A 24,780-nucleotide genomic window follows, 5' to 3' on the forward strand; every position below is an offset into this window, starting at 1 on the left:
ATTACAGCCAACAATGCTTCCAACACATTTGTGAGGAGCTGTGGCCAGACCAAATGACAGGGCAACAAACTGATAGTGTTTGTTGAGGAAGTCAAACCTTAGAAACTGATGAAGATCCCTGCGGATAGGAATATAAAGGTATGCATCCTTGAGGTCTATGGTGGACATAAATTGACCCTGTTGAATTAAGGGTGGAATTTTTAAGTCCAGAATGGGTTTGAAATTTCCTTCTTTCTTTGGGACAATGAAGAGGAAGGAGTAAAAACCCTGACCCTGTTCTGAGAAAGGAACAGGAAGAATTACTCCCATCTTTTCCAGATTCTGGACACATTGAAGGAATCGTTCTCAAGGAAGACTTGATCAAAATCCTATTCTGTAACCCTGGGAAATAATATTTAGAAATCAGGGGTCCTGAACAGAATGAGACCAGTACCTCTGGAAAAGACTCAATCTGCCCCCTAACAGAACAGAGTCTAGTTTGGAGGCCACACATTCATGTAGATTTAGAACTGCAATTAAATTTCTTGCTCTGTTTATTTTTGGCCCAAGATGATCCTGGTTTTCAGGAAGGCTTGGAGGATTCTTACTCCTGAGAGGAAGAGGAGCTGTGATCTCTTGAGGAGTGAAAGGAGCAAAACCGGTTACCCGGTCTGTTCTTTCCTTTAGATTTGTTATCCTGAGGAAGAAATGCTTCTTTACCACCTGTAACAGTCTTTTTTTTTTGGACACCATGTCAGCAGACCAAGATTTCAGCCATAAGGCCTTTCTTGTCAATACAGTAAGGGACAAGTTTTTGAGCCTTTTGGTTTGAGGAGAAGTCTTGATTGAAGAAAAAGCTTTCCAACAAAGGACTCTTATTTGCAAGAAGGCTTTTCTGAGAAAGCCCTCCAGCTTTCTGTCCATATGATTTTTAAAAGATGCACTGTCTTCCAGTGGAATAGTCGTTCTCCTAGCTAGAGTGGAGATTATACAATCCACTTTAGGGATAGCCCCTCACAGCTCTAAATTTGCTGAAGGAATAGAAAAAACCTTCATGAAAGCAGGGGAAGAAGTGAAAGGTACTCCAAGCTTGTCCCTTTCGCTAATAATAATCTTTGAAACCAGTGAAGGGACTGGAAAGGTATCTGTGGCTTTAGCCCTAGAAGCACAAAGTGAGATGTGGTAAACCCCTATAGAAACAATAGACATACCAACTCCGGTAACCGGGACTTATGCAGGACACACTCACCCCACCAAAAGGTTCTCAGTATGCGGCAGCCGTCAGAGGTGTACCTATGCGCACCGAAGGTAGGAGAATCTCTTTCAACAAGGTAGGAACCATATCCGGCAGCAGCGTCCTCTGCTATTCTCCTTCTCTTCCGCCTCTATCCGAAGTTCCTGGCCTGCGGCTGACTGGATGACTGAATGATGCGTCAAACATGAGATATTGCACTTCTTCTAACCTTACCTTCTCCTTGATGAGACAAAGAACTACCAGGAGAGAGAGGGAAGTAGGAGGACTGGTTTGGGTGTCTTTGCCTCCTCCTGGTGGCCAGATGAAGTAATTCCCAAGAGTAAGGTTGTGGACTCTCATAACCATTAGAAAGAAAAAGTGACTGTGTCTCAACATGTTAGATGCATGTTCCTATGTGAGTCCCGAGACAAGTATTCTGATATGATGTTTAAAGTGATTTTACAATGGGAGTTAGCTACTGAGGAAATTTTAGGCATAAATATCTTCTTTTTTTTTTTACATAGGGATGTTCATGTGATACTTTCTAGTCAGCTTTTTATAGATATGCAGTATCACTTTTAGTGATTCATTTCTTGGGTAACATAACCTTTTAAAGTGAATGTAAATTTTGATGATAAAGTGCCTGGTTTTTAAAAATTTGACTAAAAACAGGGGCACTTTAATTCATCAAAATTTACATGTTGTGAAAACACTTACCTTTAAATCTTGACAGCCGCTCCAGTTTCCCCCGGTCGTTGCAAGCCTCTTCCTACGCCAGAAATGACGGATCGTAATCCTCCAATTATGGCTTCCCTCCCGGGGGAATCAGTGTCTGATTCAACGCCGTGATTGGAGGAAGCCGGATTCCTCATTTTAGACCCAGGAAGAGGCTTTGCTACTGGCGGAGAAAGCGATGCAGCAACTGTCAAGATTAAAAGGTAAGTATTTTCACAACACAAGTGAAATGTACATTTTGATGAATTAAAGTGCCCCTGCTTTTAATCGAATTATTTAAAACCAGGCATCAAAATTTACATTTACTCTAAGAAGCAGCAGACGAACAATGCTTCCAGAAAGGGAACCTGTCTGTCCATGATACAGTATCTATTGGATGTTGATATTGCACAGAAACTCTTGTGTTTTCCCACCCCTGTTCTCACACTACCAATTAAGCATGAGCAGCGGTTGTCAACCACCCTGGTAGGGAAGCAGTGGTCTTACTGCAACCACAGCTTCATATACGGAGCCCTAAGGCTTAAATTACATGGCTAATGTAAACTGAGCTGCAAAGCATAAAGAATTCGACTGGTGTAAAGTGTTGCTTCCAATTTTATCTGGTTTTACAAATTTTCTCATTCTATTTTCCAAAAACGTTGCAAGATTTTAAAGTAATTTGGTAGTTTTTAGAAAAAAAAAATATTAATGTATGGGTCATCTAACTCAATAGTATTAAAGATGTCTGTCTTCAAAGCACACATTCTTAGTTCATATCAGATGTTATTTTTGCCAGTGCCACAAAAACTAGTGCACACATCATAAGTTCTATGCTTTTTCCCTGGGGCTGTAAAAATGAATTCCCCCCGGGCCACCAGTTGGCCATTCCTGTTTTAACTAAAAAATACCATAGACTGTCCACACATTAAAGGGACATAATACTCATATGCTAAATCACTTGAAACTGATGCAGTATAACTGTAAAAAGCTGACAGGAAAATATCACCTGAGCATCTCTATGTAAAAAAAGGAAGCTATTTTACCTCACAATTTCCTCAGCTCAGCAGAGTAAGTTCTGTGTAAAAAGTTATACTTCAGCTGCTGTCCAGCTGCAGGTAAAAAATAAATAAAAAAATTAAAAATTGAACAGCAGTCAATCAGCATCAACAGTGCTGAGGTCATGAACTCTTTTACTGTGATCTCATGAGATTTGACTTAACTCTCATGAGATTTCATAGTAACCTTCCTTAAAATGAATAGGGAAATAATATGAGTGTGCACGAAAGCTCACTCCCTTAGCTGTCCCGGGACAGACATACTGTATATATATATATATATATATATATATATATATATATATATATAATATATATATATATAGCGCTGCTATTACAGGTTTGCAAAAATCCGGCTTGTGCAGGCGATATGGTTGCGTTGAGCTTCATACCGCACACAAATACAAGCGCTGCTTTGACGTGCTCATGCACGATTTCCCCATAGACATCAATGGGGAGAGCCGGCTAAAAAAAAGCCTAAATAAAAAAATATATATTTATCTAAATTACAAAAAATAATAAACACTAAATTACACAAAATTAAAAAAAGAAATAATCAAAAATAAAAACGAATTACTCCTAATATAGTAGCCCTGTCAAAATAAAAAAGCCCCCCAAAATAAAAAAAAACCTTAGCCTACATTAAACTGCCAATAGCCCTTAAAAGGGCATTTTGCGGGGCATTGCCCCAAAGAAAGCAGCTCTTTTACCTGTAAAGAAAAATACAAACAACCCCCAACAGTAAAACCCACCACCCACACAACCAACCCCCCAAATAAAATCCTATCTAAATAAACCTAAGCTCCCCATTGCCCTGAAAATGGCATTTGGATGGGCTCTGCCCTTAAAAGGGCATTTAGCTCTTTTACATTGCCCAAAATCCTAAGCTAAAAATAAAACCCACCCAATAAACTCTTAAAAAAAACCTAACACTAACCCCCGACGATCCACTTACAGTTTTGGAAGACCAGACAGCCATCCTCATCCATCCGGCGAAGTCCTCATCCACGCGGCAAGAAGTCCTCAATGAAGCTGGGAGAAGTCTTCATCCAAGCGGCAAGAAGTCATCATCCAGGCGGGCAGAAGTCTTCATCCAGACGATATCTTCTATCTTCATCCATCCGGCGCGGAGCGGGTCCATCTTCAAGACATCCGGTGCGGAACATCCTCTTTATATGGTCCCAGCCATACACTGAAGGTTCCCTTTAAGGGACGTCATCCAAGATGGCGTCCCTTGAATTCCTATTGGCTGATAGAATTCTATCAGCCAATAGGAATTAAAGGGTAAAAAATCCTATTGGCTGATACAATCAGCCAATAGGATTGAGCTTCAATTCTATTGGCTGACCCAATCAGCCAATGGGATTGAGCTCGCATTCTATTGGCTATTCCAATCAGCCAATAGAATGCGACCTCAATCCTATTGGCCTTCTTGCCGCGTGGATGATGACTTCGCCGGCTGGATGAGGATGGATGTCCGGTCTTCCAAGACTGTAAGTGGATCTTCGGGGGTTAGTGTTAGTTTTTTTTAAGGGTTTATTGGGTGGGTTTTATTTTTAGCTTAGGGTTTGGGCAATTTAAAAGAGCTAAATGTCCTTTTCAGGGCAATGGGTAGCTTAGGTTTCTTAGATAGAATTTTATTTGGGGGGGTTGGTTGTATGGGTGATGGGTTTTACTGTTGGGGGCAATGTTTGTATTTTTATTTGACAGGTAAAGGAGCTGATATCTTTGGGGCAATGCCCCGCAAAAGGCCCTTTTAAGGGCTATTGGCAGTTTTGTTTAGACTATGGGTTTTATTATTTTGGGGGGCTTTTTTATTTTGATAGGGCTATTAGATTAGGAGTAATTAGTTTAAATATTTGATCATTTCTTTTTTACTTAGTGTAATTTATTGTTTATTTTTTTGTAATTTAGTTAATTGTATTTGATTAATGTAATTTCTTTAATTTTAGTGTAATGTTTTTACTGTAAGACAGGTTATTTTTTGTTTTACAGGTAAATTTGTATTTATTTTAACTAGGTAGTTAGTAAATAGCTAATAACTATTTACTAACTAGTCTACCTAGTTAAAATAAATACAAACTTACCAGTGAAATAAAAATAAAACCTAAGCTAGCTACAATATAACTATTAATTATATTGTAGCTAGCTTAGGTTTTATTTTACAGGTAAGTTTGTATTTAGTTTTAAATAGGAATAATTTAGGTAATAATTGCAAGTTTTATTTGGAATTATTTTAATTATGTTAAAGTTAGTGGGTGTTAGGGTTAGGGTTACGTTAGGGTTAGGTTTAGGGGTTAATAACTTTAGTACAGTGGCAGCGACATTGGGGGCAGCAGATTAGGGGTTAATAAGTGTAGTTAGGTTGCAGCGATTTTGCGGTAGGGCCTCGGTTTAGGGGTTAATAGGTAGTTTATGGGTGTTAGTGTAATTTTTAACACTTTAGTTATGAGTTTTATGGTACAGCTTTGTAACGTAAAACTCATAACTACTGACTTTAGATGGCGGTACAGATCTTGTAGTTATAGGCTGTACCGGTGCTGTGGAAGTCCCATTGAAAAAGGACTTTTTAAAAAGTGCGGTACTTACGTCGCGTGACGGCCAAAAAGGTGTGCGGTACAGCTATGCCTACACCTGTAATACCAGCGGTAGTGAAAAAGAGCCATAATGATGCTTTTTCACTCATAACGCACAACTCATAATCTAGCTGTGAGTCGTTACCAGATGGTACAAGCACCTTAGGCTCCCTGAGCAAGAGCTGTGTTTAAAATGCTGATGCCCAGTGCATACGTAAATACACTTTTGAAACAGCTATAGCTTTTATTAGAAGAATTTCTGCTAATACATCTATATTACAAAAATGATTCTATCCAAAACTTAAAGGGACATGAAACCCAAAGATTTTCTTTCATGATTCAGATAGAGAATACAATTTTAAACAGCTTTCTAATTTACTTCTATTATTTAATTTGTTTTATTCTCTTGTTATCATTTTTTGAAGGAGCAGCAATGCACTACTTGTTTCTAACTGAACACATGGGTGAGCCAATGACAATAGTCATAGATATGCAGCCACCAATCAGCAGCTAGAACCTATGTTCTTTGCTGCTCCTGAGCTTACCTAGATAAACCTTTCAGCAAAGGATAACAAGAGAACGAAGCAAATTAAATAATAGAAGTAAAATGGAAAGTTGTTTAAAATTGTATTCTCTATCTGAATCATGAAAAAAAAAATTGGGTTTCATGTCCCTTTAAATGCACTCATGTGAATTAAAAGTTTGGTTGGAAAGTTCCTTTAAACTGCAGGTACCCTGATTGATATTTTTTAAAGCGTTTATTATTGGTATATATATATATACACACAGTATAGCGGTGTGCTATCATTATCGTGAGTAGCACAAACACAATCGCACGGTCAGAAAAATTTTTACCGCTAGAATCCGTAGTCGAATGTACAAAAAAATTGTGCCCCTATACTTTCAATGATGTGGATAAAGTGACATAAAGTGGAAACTCACACCTGTATTACAAGTTCATTGTACTTAAGAAATAATAACATAAACGCTGGAAATATTTACCAAAGTGAAAACCTCTAGTAAAGTCGTCGTGGCTGCTCATACAGGACTTTATAAGACACAAAACCGGCATCTTAGGTTTTATTTTCACACCATTTCAAAATGGATTTATTTTTTTTCCAACGAACATTGCTTTTGTTCATAGACTAAACACGCTGATGTCCTTTTAGATCTACTAAATAAACAATAGTCTAGTTTTTTTAAGGCTATGTTCATATCTGTTTTACAGTCCTTCGCTATTGGCTGTTCCTAGAGTTGCCAGGTGTCCAGTATTCAACCGGACAGTCCAGTATTTTAGCAGGCTGCCCAGTAAAATTCTGATTATCCTAGCCTTGGTGAAGGAATAATCTAGATTTTATTAAAGAGACAGAGACGAGTATTTTGCATAAGCCTTTTCCTTTACTGCTCAACAGCCATTCAAAGTAACATAATACAATTTAAAAGTTTAACATAGAAATAACACAAATGAATATGGTAACCAATGAGAAACAATCCTGAATGGTGTGATCCAGGGCAGACCAATCAGAAAAGTTCATTCTAGTATAAACAGTCCCAATAATATTCCAACTGCCTCTTTGAACTTTGGTGCTGGAAAAAAATATGGTAGGAATCTTCAGAAATAAGTCCCAAAGAAAATACAAAAAACAATAAGAAGAAGAATAAAAAATAAAGAATTTTTTTTTCATAAGGACCATCAGGAAGGAACAAAGGTTGAGGATGAATTCCTGCAGAAGTTAAAGAAGTTTGTGTGTGATAATTATCCTCACATTCCCGAAGGAGGTTGAAATCCTGTAGAAGAGGAACCAGGAGCTGAAATAGATATAAATAAATTACTTGTCAAATAATAGATTTATAATTATAAAAAATAAGAATTGCCCAAGGGTATGGGAAGGGAGGGAAAATACTTGTCTCTGTCTCTTTAATAAAATCTAGATTATTCCTTCACCAAGGCTAGGATAATCAGAATTTTATTACAAGCAAGTTTAAAGCTAAGCATAAATTTAATCCAGAAGGCGTTGAGGCAAATAAATGATAGGTTTGAAATAAAATTGTTTGAAGACTGATGAACAGTCTGCTGCATTTCGAATTTCTTGAAGGGAAGCTGATTCGCAGAAAGTTTTAGAAGCAGCAGCACCCCTTACTGAATGAGAAGAAACAGATGTATCTATACCTGCTTCATTCATGACCCATTTAATCCATCTACTAATAGAAGTAGAAGAAACAGGAGCATGAGGAGGAGAATAAGAAATTAAAAGTTGATTAGAAGAGGAATTTCTAAAGGGTAAGGTACAATTCTCGTATTCTTTCAAGCAAAGAACTACACACAAGGAAGGACAATCTGAAAAATAGGGATATAAAATAGAAGAAGACATGGATTTAGTTCTTCTAGAAATGCTAAAGATGATTCCTTGAGGAGAAAACATTTTGGAAGAAAAATCAATAGCTTTCACATCTGATACTCTTCTACAAGATAAAAGGCAGAGAAGAGTAGCCAGTTTGCAAGAAAGCTGTTTTAAAGAAAGAGACTGGTTAACTGGCCAAGATTAAAAGAGAGAGAGAAGATTAGGTTAACATTGGTCCGAATCGAAATTCGTCCAAATTTGTCGAATTCGGAGATTCGGATGGCCATGTATTGCACTAGTTTTGAACAGTATATTAGGTTTTATCACTCTGCTATGGGTTAAACCTAATATACAGTACATAAACTAGTGTAATACACAGCACATCCCACCTAACACTTACCGGAATTCCTGAATTTCCAAATCAAACCGAATCGAACCGAATCCAGCCGAATATTTTTTAATCCGAAAGAATCCGAATGAATCCAAAACAAACTCATTCGTTTTTTTCCAAATTCGAATTCATCCTAACCAAAATTCAAATCGATCCGAATCGATCCAAACCGAATTTTTCGAAGCTGCACAAGTCTAGTTAACATCCCAAAAGGAAGAATATTTGGAAGAAGGAGGTCTTTTAAGCTCAATAGATCTCATAAGCCTAGAAATAGAAATATGTTGGCCAACGGGCAAATTGTTGATTAGTTCATGACCAGCTGAAATAGCTGATCTATATACATTAATAGATCTATAGGCTAGACCGTCATCAAATAAGGAAGTTAGAAAATTCAAGATCTCAGCTAGAGGAGCTGAAAAGGGATCCAAATGTCTTTGATCGCACCAGCTAGCCCATCTGGACCAGGAGGATAAATAACATTTCTTGGTTCCTGGAGCCCAGGCATCCTGTAATAGAGATTTAGCTGATGCAGAAAGTCCTTCAGAAGTCCAGGATCCCCAGAAATTGTCCAAGCACTAAGCTGGAGAGAACCTTGAAGAACAGGGTCATGAAAACCTCCTAAGGGATCTAATAGGAGATGGGGAACAAGTGGAAGAAGTACCGGGAAAAGAAAGGACATCTCCAGAAGAGATGGGTACCACGATTGGGTCGGCCAAAATGGAGATATCAAAACCAGAGAAATCTTGTTCCTCCTGACAAAATTCAGTATACGAGGAATCATTGAAAAAGGAGGGAAGGCATAGGCAAATGCAGGGGGTGTCGATCAACCCAATCGTATTTGATCAGGTTGATTGCTGTATGCTGCTCAGAGGCGGCGGATCCAGTTAAGGAGCAGCCGTCTTAAGGCCGCTGCTTCTTAATTCCTGTTTTGAGCGAGTTGGCCCCATTCGGGGCATAGTAAATCAGCCCCGTTGTGTGAACCCAGCTATGTCCTGTATCCAATCACCTATAAGTCTTCTGGTATTTTTAGGAAGCACAGCTGGCAACCCTAGCCTGAAATTTAAATATTTAACTATATTAATTGGCCAGTTATAGGTAACATATTACAGCACACGAGAACCAATAGAAATGCAATAATACATAAATCATGATCTGAACATCATGAATGAATATTCAATGGCTGTATGTATTTAATATTTGCATTACTGTTATTTTAATTTATCTGTAAATCTGTAAGCATGACATGGCTCTGTGCTTAAGGGGTGTTTGCTCACTTTCAAGACCCATTCTGTTTTCAAAAATATTAAGATAAAATTAGTGGGTAAAAGATGCCATTTTGAAAATACCGTATTCCGTGTTGTGATGTGGTGAAAATAACAAATAGTTTTAGAAGTTCTGAAATCAAAGATTTTTTTCTTGGTTTATTGTAAAAATAAATGTGTTTTAATTTTAAAGGTTTTGGTCTGGAATGAAGATTAACAGTATGGGATATTAATATCTCAGATAAAAAAACATCTGCAACTTTTCCCATATAGCCTGTTAATTTTTTCTCACACTGTAAAACATGTTTTGTAAAATGGCGCCATTTCAACCACTGAAACGAATGAGCTGCTTTATTCTCGCAAAACTGTATGGGATTGCAGTACAAGATATTAATATTCTGTATTTTTAATCTTCATTCGGGGCCAAAACTTCACAAAATAAAAAAACACTTTTTTTTTTAACAATAAACAAAGTTAGAAAAAACATATACACGTGCTGTATACCCATAATGCCCCTAGCGAGCGCAACTTACGCTAGAAATATCACGTAAAATATCCCACCATTTGTAATCTAGGCCTTATGTGGGAAAAAAAAATTCAACCAGCTGGGCATTACCAGTGACACGTAGCTGCAGTGGTCCATAGCTTTTATAGCTTATATCTTATGTGACCATGTGCGAAATGCGTCAGACCAGCAGTATGTAGGATGCTACTATGTTATGCAAAAATTGTTTTACTGGCTGCTGAATAAACTTCCTCAAGTATTTTTCCTTTATCCAGGATTAGAGCTTTTTTCTGCTACTGACTTGTTTAACATATCTTATTTCTCCTGTAATCAGTAATAACAATGTCACACAATTAAGTCACACAAGTCATATACTCTTATACCTATGGATATACATATGTGCACCAATCCTCACAACTCAATACAGTAATGGTCAGCAGGTACATAAGTGACATGATTGGTATCCATAATAAGACTAAATTTTCACTCCTTTTGGACTAACTAGGTCTCTAACTGCTCTTCCTCATCTATTGTTCTGTGTACCCAATGGTCAGGCATGGGGCCACTAGTATTTTCTCTCTATGCCTATCTCTGTAGCGGTGTGTATCATTTGTGATTAAAAAGATATGAAAGTCAAAATTAAACTCTCACGGTTCAGCTAGAGCATGTCCTTTTAAATGGGTGTTCAATTTCCTTAGGTTATAAAATGGATACTTTGTTCTCTTGATATCCTTTGCTGAAAAGAAGTAGCAATTAATATGCCTCTTGTCATTAGCTCACCAGATGTGTTCAGATAGCTCAAAGTAGTACATTGCTGCTATGGAGCTAACTTTAGCTATGGGTTTAACCTCTCTGAAGGTTATATGAAAGCAACAGTGAAATAATAAAACTCTCACAAACACTATACAACATTTTCCTTTTGCATTTGAATGTCCCTTTACATTGTATTTCCTTGCTGCTGACACTGAGTTATATATCTTTCTAGAGCTGCAGCTCAGACAAGCATAACTGACTCTTGTTTGTCTTATAGTAAACATGTCACAGACAGAACTCTCCACATCATATCCAAAACCTGACACCTATTTCCACTCTTTACAGTGAGGGATTCTATAATTCATCTATTGCAGCAAGTCCCATGTTTGCATCTCATTCTAGATTTCTCTTTGATGTTATTCCCTAATAAAGACAGGAATGTGCCTTTTCCTTTGTTATTCAACAGCTAAATCTCTTATCCTGAGCCGTATCCTTTTTTGTGTGACACCTGCAAACAGTTACTGTTTGATCTTTCCACTTCCCATCTTCCTCAGTACCCAGTTCCTCCAGTCTTTTTTCCTGCTTAAATTCTTTCCCTGGCTACCAAGAAACTCACTCAAAGAACTTAGAATCCATATTCACTTCCTCTGCAGCATTAATCTGTTTAATACCCCTTCTCATATTCTGCTCAGTAAATTATCCTTTCCATCCCTTACTGTTGAATAATTACCCCATCATCATCATAATAATAATAAATCAGCTATCCCTGCTACATATAGTTCCATACCTGGCTTCAGTTGATAACAGCTGCAAAACAACAAAGTGTTTACTTACAAAATGAAGTTAGTTTTGTCTGCAGACTCAAGCCAAGATTGGCCCTCCAAAAAAACACAAGTGGTGGGTAGAATTTGTCTATTGAAAACAATTGCAGCAAATAAGATTTGAATTTGTTATAAACATACCTGTATCTAGACTTGGCTGATATTATTCTATACCAAGACATCTGAAATGTTGTAATTACAAGGTGCTTACTTTCCTATTAACTCATATGACATCAATGGCACTAAAGGACATTTAACTGTAGCATTACTAGAAGAAGATTAAATTCCTGAAAATGTATGTCAACCACTGAGTTCCACATCTTAATTACCCACACTTGTGGGTTGATTTATCAAGCCCTTCTCCTCCCTTTGACTGCAGGTTCGCACAAGAGAACCTGCAGTCAGGATCTATCAAGCAGTGGTCAACAGACCGCTGCTTCCCTACCCTGTTATCCACCTATTAGGTGGAGAAATTCAATCAGCTCCTGCCTGCTCGTGATTGGCTGCGCGAGGCAGGGGGTGGTGTTGCAATGTTAAATTCTAGCAGCGGATTTCTGCCCGCTAGAGGAGAGCTTGGGCGGACAGCGACGAATATGTCCGCCATGGATTGATAAATCGAATTCTAGGTACATGTGTGTTATGTGTTCTGAATAAAAAAAATGGTTGGTCCCACTTATATCATAAAAGTTTGCAATGATGTCACTGTCTGATTGGATTCAAATAGTGTCACACTTGGGGTGACCTGAGATTGGTTATAATATATCAAGTAAGAAAAACAACTTAAATAATACATTTAAAGGGACCGTAAACATCTTGTAATTTTATTTTGTGTTACTATAGAATACTATAGAATAACTTATCAGACAAGTCTAAATGTTTTTAAAAAAATTGTTTTGTTGATCATTTTAAGCCAATTAAGGAAATTGAAGGTCTGAGAATTATAAAAAGGTCAAATTAGATTAAAAGGTGGCAAAATAAATGATAAATGCATATAAGTTTTTTCATTACACATTACTAAACATTGTATATAAAACATTCAAGGTGTTGACTGTTCCTTTAAAAACTTTAACTGGAACAAATCATATATACATCATTGTGAATATGTCAGAACATTTATTAGGTCAATGTCCCTAGGGTTACATTTATAATCGCATTCACTATTGGCAAATTATATTGTTCTACAATTAATCATGTGAGTTAAAAGGGACATATGCCCCATATTTTTTCTTTTATGATTCAGACAGCGCATGCAATTTTAAATAACGTTTTAACATATTTGTATTATCTAATTTGTTTCATTCCTTTTGCATTCTTTGTTGAAAAGTACAGGGAGTGCAGAATTATTAGGCAAATGAGTATTTTGACCACATCATCCTCTTTATGCATGTTGTCTTACTCCAAGCTGTATAGGCTCAAAAGCCTACTACCAATTAAGCATATTAGGTGATGTGCATCTCTGTAATGAGAAGGGGTGTGGTCTAATGACATCAACACCCTATATCAGGTGTGCATAATTATTAGGCAATTTCCTTTCCTTTGGCAAAATGGGTCAAAAGAAGGACTTGACAGGCTCAGAAAAGTAAAAAATAGTGAGATATCTTGCAGAGGGATGCAGCACTCTTAAAATTGCAAAGCTTCTGAAGCGTGATCATCGAACAATCAAGCGTTTCATTCAAAATAGTCAACAGGGTCGCAAGAAGCGTGTGGAAAAACCAAGGCGCAAAATAACTGCCCATGAACTGAGAAAAGTCAAGCGTGCAGCTGCCAAGATGCCACTTGCCACCAGTTTGGCAACATCACTGGAGTGCTTAAAAGCACAAGGTGTGCAATACTCAGAGACATGGCCAAGGTAAGAAAGGCTGAAAGACGACCACCACTGAACAAGACACACAAGCTGAAACATCAAGACTGGGCCAAGAAATATCTCAAGACTGATTTTTCTAAGGTTTTATGGACTGATGAAATGAGAGTGAGTCTTGATGGGCCAGATGGATGGGCCCGTGGCTGGATTGGTAAAGGGCAGAGAGCTCCAGTCTGACTCAGACGCCAGCAAGGTGGAGGTGGAGTACTGGTTTGGGCTGGTATCATCAAAGATGAGCTTGTGGGGCCTTTTCGGGTTGAGGATGGAGTCAAGCTCAACTCCCAGTCCTACTGCCAGTTTCTGGAAGACACCTTCTTCAAGCAGTGGTACAGGAAGAAGTCTGCATCCTTCAAGAAAAACATGATTTTCATGCAGGACAATGCTCCATCACACGCGTCCAAGTACTCCACAGCTTGGCTGGCAAGAAAGGGTATAAAAGAAGAAAATCTAATGACATGGCCTCCTTGTTCACCTGATCTGAACCCCATTGAGAACCTGTGGTCCATCATCAAATGTGAGATTTACAAGGAGGGAAAACAGTACACCTCTCTGAACAGTGTCTGGGAGGCTGTGGTTGCTGCTGCACGCAATGTTGATGGTGAACAGATCAAAACACTGACAGAATCCATGTATGGCAGGATTTTGAGTGTCCTTGCAAAGAAAGGTGGCTATATTGGTCACTGATTTTTTTTTGTTTTGTTTTTGAATGTCAGAAATGTATATTTGTGAATGTTGAGCTGTTATATTGGTTTCACTGGTAAAAATAAATAATTGAAATGGGTATATATTTGTTTTTTGTTAAGTTGCCTAATAATTATGCACAGTAATAGTCACCTGCACACACAGATATCCCCCTAAAATAGCTAAAACTAAAAACAAACTAAAAACTACTTCCAAAAATATTCAGCTTTGATATTAATTAGTTTTTTGGGTTCATTGAGAACATGGTTGTTGTTCAATAATAAAATTAATCCTCAAAAATACAACTTGCCTAATAATTCTGCACTCCCTGTATACCTAGGTAGGCTCAGAAACTGCTGATTGGTGGCTTCACATATATGTTTCTTGTCATTGGCTTTCAGCTAGCTCCTATTAGTGCATTGCTGCTCCTTCAACAAAGGATACCAAGAGCATGAAGCAAATTAGATAAAATTGAGGAACTTATGAAAGAAACAATTGGTGCTGCATGTCCCTTTAACTCATATATTCAGGTAAGCAGGCATAACAAACATACTGGTCTGTATTATGTTTTTAATATATAACAATATGTATCATTCTAGAGGGTTCTATGTTTAGATATTTAATCATTATTTAATTACACAAATATCCCCATATTGCAAGACTCAATACAAGAAACTGGACAAGGCTGGAGCTGAGGCAGTGGTAAAAAAATATATGAGGCTGGAATCCAAATTCAGAGATGCTGGAAATAGGAACAGGTCTGCAGCTTATCTATAGTCAAAACTAAACTTTCAGAATTCAGAAAGAACATTAGTTTTAAGAGACTTTCCAATTTACTTCAATTATCAAATTGTTTCTTATTTATATGCACATTTTCTGAGGCACCAGCTCCTTACTGCGCAGGTGCCCAAGTTCATATACTAGTCTGTGATTGGTTGATGTCTGTCACATGATACAGGGGGCTGGCAAATGGGGGGAAAAATACATTTGTCACAAAACAAATCTACTTTTTATCTGAAATTCATAGCAAGCTTTCTTGCATAGTCTTTTTATAGTGCACTTGTTAATTATGCAATTCGACATAATCCTGTTCAATGGTCAGTAAGTACAACAATAGATAATAGCCAACAGATAGAGGTAATGCGTAACACTGAGGGGGAAATGTATTAAACTGCATTTATAGATTTTGAGACTTTGTGGTGCAGGCTCCAAGTCTTCAACCACAAACTGAAGAAGCTTGACACATTTATCGCGTTTTCGTCTACATGGCTAGTTGACAGTTGGCTTGAATGACTGGGACTTTGGATTCTTTCATCTTGTTTTATTTTAGTGCTGAACCTGTGCCACATTTAAAATTATTATCATGAAAAGTTTGTTAATGTTTAAAGGGACAATATTTATGAAACAAGTTGGATGGTATTCGTCACTGGAGAGTAATTCTATTACTGAATGCAAATGATTTATTAGTGTTCTTAAGTGACTCGAAGAGAAATATTCCAATTTTTCTGCAGATAATGAAGGAATTTGGCTCTTCCTCAGGGTGTAGATGTAATACAAATCAAAAAAATCTTATGGATTTACAAGAATACGTCTAGTAGGGGGGTTATTCCATTTAAGGAAGCCAATGGATCTTTAAAATATTTAGGAATTAGTTTAGCATTATATCTCAGAAGTTGGTACTCTCAGAACTATCCCGTAATAATTCAAAAGACAGTTGATAATCTTAAGAACTGGACCAAATTCCCACTTTCATTGTCTGCTAATGGTAATCTTGTTAAAAGTATAATATGCCTGAGATTATTTTATCTCATGCAACATGTACCTTTATTTATTATCAAGAAAGATCTTCCTTTGCTTAATCATATCTGTTCAAAGAGAACCCCTATTGCATTAAAAAAACTAACTCAAGCTAGAGATAAAGGAGATCTTTCTTTTCCAGACTTTAAATATAACAATTAGGTTGCTATTGGGAAAATTGAAGTAGAATGGTTAATGGAAGAGGGTCACTACTCACTCCTTTTTCTAGAACAAGATCTAGAAGCCCTCTACATGCTCAAAGCCCTTTTACCCTATTAGCGGCATAAATTACCAATAGACATTCAATAATCTATGTTAGTATTTAGTAATGTTATAGAGGCTTGGCAGAGAATCTGCACATATTTGCAGGTTGATTACAACTGTTCTGGTCACTTAACAATTATTGGTAACCCTTATTTTCCAGAAGCACTAAGATCTAAGGTTTTCAATAACTGGAAACAAAAGGGTCTTACATATGTAGTTCCACTAAGAGAAGAGACTGTGTTGCACTGTAGATCGTTTGAGTCTCTGAAGGAGGAATCTGATCTTTATAACAAAGACTTTTTTGCATACCTAAAAATATGCCATAATTTTTTGTATTTATTAAGACTATACCCAGAGGATTGGCGGTGGTATACATTAGAGTCAGCCTTTAAGCTATTTAAAGCAGGGAATTATTCTATTTCTATATGGTATAAAAGTTTAAAGGGCTCAAAGGGAAGAATAACCTGCTCCCCTTATTGCAAAAAATGGTAGCTGTTGATTAAAGAAATACAGTAGATAGATATTAAGAAAAGCTTTGTGTTAGTAGCAAAAGCAATGTTATCTTTGGACTGGCAAGAGTCAAATTTAAAAATAATAAACAAGGCTTATGTTACGCCAGCTATGATGTCAAAATGGGACGCAGGAGGTTCACAAACACCAATTTCTCCTGTTATAAATGAAACTATCCTAAAGCTGATTTAGTACATTGTTTCTGGAGCTGTCCCAAAATCCAAAAATTTTGGAGGATGATTCATTTTTGGTTAAATAAAATCTCCAACTATATAGAGATACAACTAAAACATATTTTAGTACTATATAATAGATTTAATACATTTGAAAATGATGCCCTAACACTTCCATTTTAATTGGTCAAAAGGTGATTAGAGAGGTAGGGAATCTAGTATTTCAGCATTCATTAGAAAGATGCAAAGTCAAGTTATAACCAAACAGTTTGATACAACGATTGATACAGGAGGTAAAAATTAGTTTTTATTTGTTTGTTTATTTGTAAATGGAGCCAATCTGGATATTAATTTTTGAGAGATGCTATTGACAGAGGGGAATACCCCAGTTTTATTTGTTGAATAATTGTGGTGGTGTAGGGGAGGGGGTGTTGGGAGAGAGGCTCAAAGGGTTGCCCCCTGATTTTTTTAGGGGGTTTCCTCTTCTTTGGTCATAAGAATTAAATGTATGGTATATTGTAAAGTTGGAAGATATGTACATTTTTGCCTGGTATCCTATGGATATATACCAAAGATGTATAAACTGTAATTATGTATTTACTTTTTTTGTGTGTGTGTTTTGTTTCATTTTCTGAATCTGCTGAAAACTGTCAAATTATAACATATATACCCTTACAAGACCCTTTGTTTTAAAGCTTAAAGTCTTAGGGATGTTAAACAGTAAATAGATGCTAGACATAATTATTCAAAACAAAGATTAATCTTAGAATAATATGTAGCAGTATTTTTACCATTATATTAGTTGTTTAAATATTGATTATATAAGTGTAAATGTTTAGTTTCTATAAAATACTCTAGAACCTATAAAGTTATGGGTGCAGCCGTGTTTGGAATAAGTTTCTCTTTTTCTCTGTCTTCTATGGACAACAATTAGCTTAAAGGGACAGTCTACTCCAAAATGTTATTGTTTAAAAAGATAGATAATGCCTTTATTACCCATTCCCCAGTTTTGCATAACCAACATGGTTATATTAATACACTTTTTTCATCTGTGATTACCTTGTATCTAAGTCTTTTCTGACAGCCCCCTGATCACATGACTTTTATTTATAATCTATAGACTTGCATTTTATCCAATTAGTGCAGTGTCTACCACAACCACAGGCTTTAGCACAATGTTATCTTTATGGCTCATGTGAACTAGCACTCCCCTGTTCTGAACAGCAAATAACAAAGCATTTGAAAAGTGTCTGTCTTTCTCTGTCTTTCGTGGCTTAGAAACAGGCAGACATTTAGAGGTTTAAATGTTATAAAGTATATTAATATAACAATGTTGGTTGTGCAAAGCTGGGGAATGGGTAGTAAGGCGTTATCTTTTTAAACAATAACAATTCTGATGTAAACTGTCCCTTTAAAGGACCACTTAAACACAAATTGTAAACTACAGGATTTTGAATTATCATATGTGAGAATAATTTTGCAATGAAAACTGCAGCTTTATTTTGTCTGATATTGTTTTATGTTTATTAATTTCACTGATTTCCCTGACCCCCCCCCCTATTAAAGAACCCTTGCTAACCAATCACAAACTAATATTCAAATAGAGTATAAACTCTGTTTGCAGATGAGTATTTGAGAGAGACTGGTGAAGCCTTCCCTTATGTCTTTCCTTAAAGGGACAATAAATACTTTGAGATAGTAATATAAAATGATAAACTGTATGTATGTATATATATATATATATAAAAAAACTCTTTGATATACTTTCATTATTTATTTTATCCCCTTTTGCTGTAATTACATTCTGAAATTCTGAGCTTTTTAGTTCCTGTTTGAAATGGAAGTGTAGAGCCCTGTTATATTCCCCACAGCCATTGGCTGCACACTGTAGTGACCTATTTATAACTGTCCCTAATTGGCCACAGCAGAGAAGGTAACCTAAGTTACAACATGGCAGCTCCCATTGTTTTATAGACATTACAACTTTACAATTATTTTGTCAATATTTAAACAGCTAATGAAACTTTAAAAAATACATTTACATGTTATTCTCAGACTAATCTTTGAAGGTATCATTCTATCTAGCATTTATTTAATGTTTAATGTCCCTTTAAGGTGGTTTAGCACTAATTCAACTTAGTTACTATTGCAAAGAATGCTTCTCCTATCATGATTGTTGATGCAAAACTGGTAAGCCCCCTTTTACAAACATGTAACTGCTGAGAATCTTAGGGGGGAGGGTGAAGTAAACAAAAGCTTATATAAATTGCCTAAAGGTATTAACCCAAACCTCCCTGGGAGAAAGTGAAACAAGCACAATTGTTAGATGTATGTTACAGCAAAAGGCAGCAAAATAAATAATGAATGGTTTTTTAAGATATATGAACAAGGCAATACATAGAGTTTGTGTAAACAAGGCTGAGTGGAAACCTTGCTTGTATTAGTCTATATTATTGCCTTTTTTATATCTGTTCCTAATTGTTTGCAGCAGGACAGTGAGATAAGGTTAAAACTTTAAAGGGACAGTAAACACCAGAATTTTTGTTATTTAAAAATGTAGATAATCCCTTTATTACCCATTCCCCAGTTTTGCATAACCAACACAGTTATAATATACTTTTGACCTCTGTGATTACCTTGTATCTAAGCCTCTGCAAACTGCCCCCTTATTTCAGTTCTTTTGACAGACTTGCATTTTTAGCCAATCAGTGCTGACTCCTAGGAGCTTCACGTGCCTGAGCTCAATGTTATCTATGTGAAACACATGAACTAACACCCTCTAGTGGTGAAAAACTGTCTAAATGCTTTCAGATTAGAGGCGGCCTTCAAGGTCTAAGAAATTAGCATATGAACCTCCTAGGTTTAGCTTTCAACTAAGAATACCAAGAGAACAAAGCAAAATTGGTAATTAAAGTAAATGGGAAAGTTGTTTAAAAGTACATGCCCTATTTAAATCATGTATATTGGCAGATAGAGGTGCTGGTTCTAAGGGATCTCCAAAGGATTTTTCTCTCTGTTTCACAATTTTCCCAGAAGAATTCTGTCTGTATCTGTGTTCAAAGAATATTACATTGGCATAGTATGTCTGAGCACCTTAATACATAAGTGCAGTAAACATTTTATTTAAAAAGCAAGCTTTTTTCCTTTCCTGATCGTTGTCTTTTTGTGAAATCACCTGCTGTTTTTTTGTGATATCACCTGTGGAGCTGTTTGCCTGATATCATTCTGTGAGTATACTGCACTTATATATTAAGGTGCACAGACATACTATTTCAATGTGATACTCTTTGAACACAGATACACACAGAACCCCTTTTTGGGAAGATTGTGAAATCACCTGTGGAGCCGCTTGTCTGATATTACTCTGTGAGTATACTGCACTTATGTATTAAGGTGCTCAGACATACTATGCCAATGTGATATTCTTTGAACACAGATACAGACAGAATTCTTCTGGGAAAATTGTGAAACAGAGAGAAAAATCCTTTGGAGATCCCTTAGAACCAGCGCCTCTATCTGCCAATATACATCGCTTGTACAGCTTTGAGAGAGACTGTTTGGAAGGCAGCGGTTCTAACTAAAGGGAAGTAACTATCCTATTGTATATTCTTTTTTTGTCCTATTTAAATCATGAACGTTTTTTTATTTACTTGACTGTCCCTTTAAGGGACAGTATACTATAAAATGGTATACCTGCTTCTTTAACTTATATCTGTCCATAAACCAATTACTAATACTTCGAGAGAACAATGGAAAATTAACATTTTATTACCTTATCTCTTCTATAACCCACTGAGAGTGTAATTTCTTACCCTTATATTGGCATTTAAAATAGTTGCTTTAGCCTGTGGTATCCCCACCTATTCTGAAAGTTTTTGGCCTTAAAGGGACACTGAACCAAATTTTTTCTTTTGTGATTCAGATAGAGCATGCGATTTTAAACAACTTTCTAATTTACTCCTTTCATCAATTTTTCTTCGTTCTCTTGCTATCTTTATTTTAGAAAGAATGCATCTAATCTTTTTTTTTGGTTCAGAATTCTGGACAGCATGTTTTTATTGGTGTATGAATTTATCAACCAATCAGCAACGACAAACCAGGTTGTTCATCAAAAATGGTCCGGCATCTAAACTTACACACTTGCATTTCAAATAAAGATACCAAGACAATAAAATTTGATAATAGGAGTAAATTAGAAAGTTGCTTAAAATTTCATGCTCTGTCTGTGTTAACACAGCCAGTAAAATAAATTCCACTCCCAGTGAGATATAGAAGAGGTAAGGTAATAACATGTTAATTTACCATTGTTCTCTCCAAGTATTGGTCTTTGGTTTACGGACAGATATAAGATAAAGAAGCAGGTATATGTACAATTGACAAAGTAATGAGATCTGTATACCTACAAGCACATTTTATTAGGTTGTGGCTTCAAAACACAAATCAGTTAATTCATATACACAAATCTTAAAAACATAAATTATGCTTACCTGATAAATTTTATTTCCATCTTGGGGAGGAGAGTCCACGGCTTCATTCATAACTTTTGGGAAATAAGAACCTGGCCACCAGGAGGAGGCAAAGACATCCCAGCCAAAGGCTTGAATACCTCCCCCACTCCCCTCATCCCCCAGTCATTCTGCAGAGGGAACAAGGAACAGTAGGAGAAATATCAGGGTATAAATTGTGCCAGAAGATAAATTAAATTTAGGTTCTCCTGCCAGAGTTACGGGCGGGAGCCATGGACTCTCCTCCCCACGATGGAAATAAAATTATCAGGTAAGCATAATTTATGTTTTCCATCTAAAGGGGAGGAGAGTCCACGACTTCATTCATTACTTTTGGGAAACATATACCCAAGCTTTAGAGGACACTAAATGAAACCGGGAGGGTAAAAGGTGGACCCTAATCTGAGGGCACCACAGCCTGTAAAACCTTTCTCCCAAAAACATCTTCCGCAGAAGCAAAAACGTTAAATTTGTAAAACTTTGTAAAAGTGTGTAAGGAGGACCAGGTAGCCGCCTTACAAATCTGCTCCATAGAGGCCTCATTCTTGAAGGCCCAAGACGAAGCCACAGCTCTAGTTGAATGAGCCGTGATCCTCTGAGGAGGCGTATGTCCCACTGTCTCATAGGCCAAGCGAATCAAGCTCCTCAACAAAAAGTAGAAGAGGCCCTCTGCCCCTTGCGCTTCCCGGAATACACCACAAAAAGAGATGTAGACTGTCTGAAATCCTTTGTAGCCTGAAGATAGAACTTTAAGTCCGAACCACATCCAGATTATGAAGTAACCTTTCCTTAGAAGAAGAAGGGTTAGGACACAAAGATGGGACAATTATTTGTTACGGTTAGACACCACTTTGGGAAAAAAAAAAAATGGTGCGAAGAACAGCCTTATCCGCATTAAAGACCAGATAAGGAGGCTCGAATTACAAGGCAGCCAGCTAAGATACTCTGCGTGCCGATGCAATGGCCAACAGAAAGAGAACCTTCCAGGACAGAATCTTAATGTCAATAGAATGCAGAGGCTCAAACGGAACCCTCTGCAATACCTTAAGGACCAATTTTAAGCTCCATGGGGAGCAGACTAACTAAAGACAGGTCTGATTATAGACAGAGCCTGAACAAAAGATTGAATGTCAGGAAGCTCAGTGAGTCTCCTGTGCAACAAGACTGATAAAGCCGAAATCTGTCCCTTTAAGATACTGGTGGCAAGACCCTTCTCCAAACCTTCTTGTGCCAAGGATATCTGTGTTTCTCACACCAGGACAAGTAAGTCCTTCACACCTTATGGTAGATGCGATGAGTGACTGGCTTTCTTGCCTGAACTAGAGTGTCAATCACACTTTCAGAAAAACTTCTCTTGGCTAAGACTAAGCATTCAATCTCCACACAGTCAGCCTCAAAGAAACAAGATTTTGATGTTGAAAGGGACCCTGTTCCAGCAGATCCCTGCGACAGGGTAACCTCTATGGCGGAGAGGATGACATCCCCACCAGATCCGCAAACCACATCTTCTGCGGCCATGAAGGAGCAATCAGGATGGCAGAAGCTCGCTCCTGCTTGATGCGTGCCACTACACAAAGTAGAAGTGGTAACGGTGGAAAAATGTAAGCTAGGCTGAATCCCCAAGGCACCACTATGGCATCTATCAGCTCTGGCTGGGGATCCCTTGACCCGTATTGGGGTAGCTTGCAATTGAGTCTGGATGCCATGAGCTCTATCTCCGGCGTTCCCCATCTGAGACAAATCTCTGCAAACACTTCGGGGTGAAGAGACCATTCCCCTGGATGGAAGGATTGCCTGCTGAGAAAGTCCGCTTCCCAGTTGTCCACACCTGGAATGGAATGTGGATCATTGAGAGCGAGCAGCTGTGGGCCCCCGCCCACTCCAAAATCTGAGACACCTCCCTCATGGCTAGGGAGCTTCTCGTTCCCCCCTGGTGGTTGATGTAAGCCACCAAGGTAATGTTGCCGGTCTGGAATCTGATAAAGCTGAATGACCCCAGAGGAGGCCACACCCTCAGAGCATTGTAGATTGCTCGAAGTTCCAGAATATTTATTGGAAGGAGAGACTTCTCCCGGGTCCATTTTCCTTGTGCCAATCTGGCACCCAAAACAGCTCCCCATCCTGCCAGACTCGCATCCATAGTCACAATCTCCCAGGATGGTCTCAGGAAGCATGTCTCCAGGGACAGATGCTCCGGTTGGATCCACCAAGATAGTAGTCCCTGGTCCGAGCATCCAAGGATATCAGCTGTGATAGGTCTGAATGATCGACATTCCACTGTCTCAACCTGCACAATTGAAGAGGTCTGAGATGGAACCTGACGAAAGGGATGATGTCTATGCTGGAAACCATGAGCTTGATCATCTCCATACATTGAGCCACCGAAGGGCTTGAGTAAGACTGAAGGGCAAGACAGGTGGACGCAATCTTTCTGCGTCGTTGATCTGTGAGAAATATTTTCATGGACATAGAGTCTATTATCGTGTCCATGAACTCCACCGTGTTGCTGGGAACCAGGGAACTCTTTCCTGAGTTGATCTTCCAACCGTGAGATTGGAGCAATAAAAGAAGAGCCCTCGAATTAACCTCTGCGAGGCTGAACGACGGCGCCTGGACTAGGATGTCATCCAAATAGGGCGCCACAGCAATGCCCCTGGATCTGGCCACTGCAAGAAGCGCCCCCAGAACCTTCGTGAAGACTCTCTGGGCCGTCGCCAGGCCGAAGGGAAGGGCCACAAACTGGAAGTGTTGGTCCAGAAACACAAATCTTAGGAACTTGAAGTGGTCCCTGTGAATCGGAACATAAAGGTAAGCATCCTTCAAGTCTATTGTCGTCATGAACTGTCCCTCTTGAACTAGGGGCAGAATAGATCTGATTGTTTCCATTTTGAACGATGGAACAGCCAGAAACTTGTTTAAACACTTTAGGTCCAGAATCAGGCGGAATGTGCCCTCCTTCTTTGGAACCACAAAGCGATTTGAATAGTACCCTAGACCCCTTTCTGCTCGGGGTACTGGTACGATAAAACCTAGGGAGGAGAGATCCCTCACACAATCTAGAAAGGCCTCTCTCTTTTCCGGTCTTGAAGACAGGTTTGACCAGAGGTATCTGCCCCCTATTCTGTAACCCTGGGCGACAAACTCCAGAAACCAAGGGTCCTGAACGTCCTGCAACCAGGCTTCAGAGAAGAGAGACAATCTGCCCCCTACTTGGTCCAAAGAATGGTCGGGGGCCTCCCCTTTATGCCGATTTAGTCTCAGCTGGCTTCTTGTTCTGCTTGGACTTGTTCCAAGACTGGGCAGGATTCCAAGTTCCTTTGGACTGATCCACTTTCGTGGCGGGCTGCTGGTGCTGGG

The 24,780-nt window shown here is 38.1% G+C and overlaps 1 long non-coding RNA gene across 1 annotated transcript in view; it reads right to left on the minus strand.

Moving 5' to 3' along the window:
- LOC128653520 (uncharacterized) overlaps positions 1-24,780 on the minus strand; it is a 112,085-nt gene that overhangs the window by 30,287 nt on the left and 57,018 nt on the right. The window contains exon 2 of the long non-coding RNA XR_008401360.1: positions 11,646-11,723. This is a non-coding gene — a long non-coding RNA (uncharacterized LOC128653520). The remainder of the gene's footprint in view (positions 1-11,645; positions 11,724-24,780) is intronic.

This window comes from Bombina bombina, chromosome 1, assembly GCF_027579735.1.
Source record: "Bombina bombina isolate aBomBom1 chromosome 1, aBomBom1.pri, whole genome shotgun sequence".
In the NCBI taxonomy this organism is placed as follows: domain Eukaryota; kingdom Metazoa; phylum Chordata; class Amphibia; order Anura; family Bombinatoridae; genus Bombina; species Bombina bombina.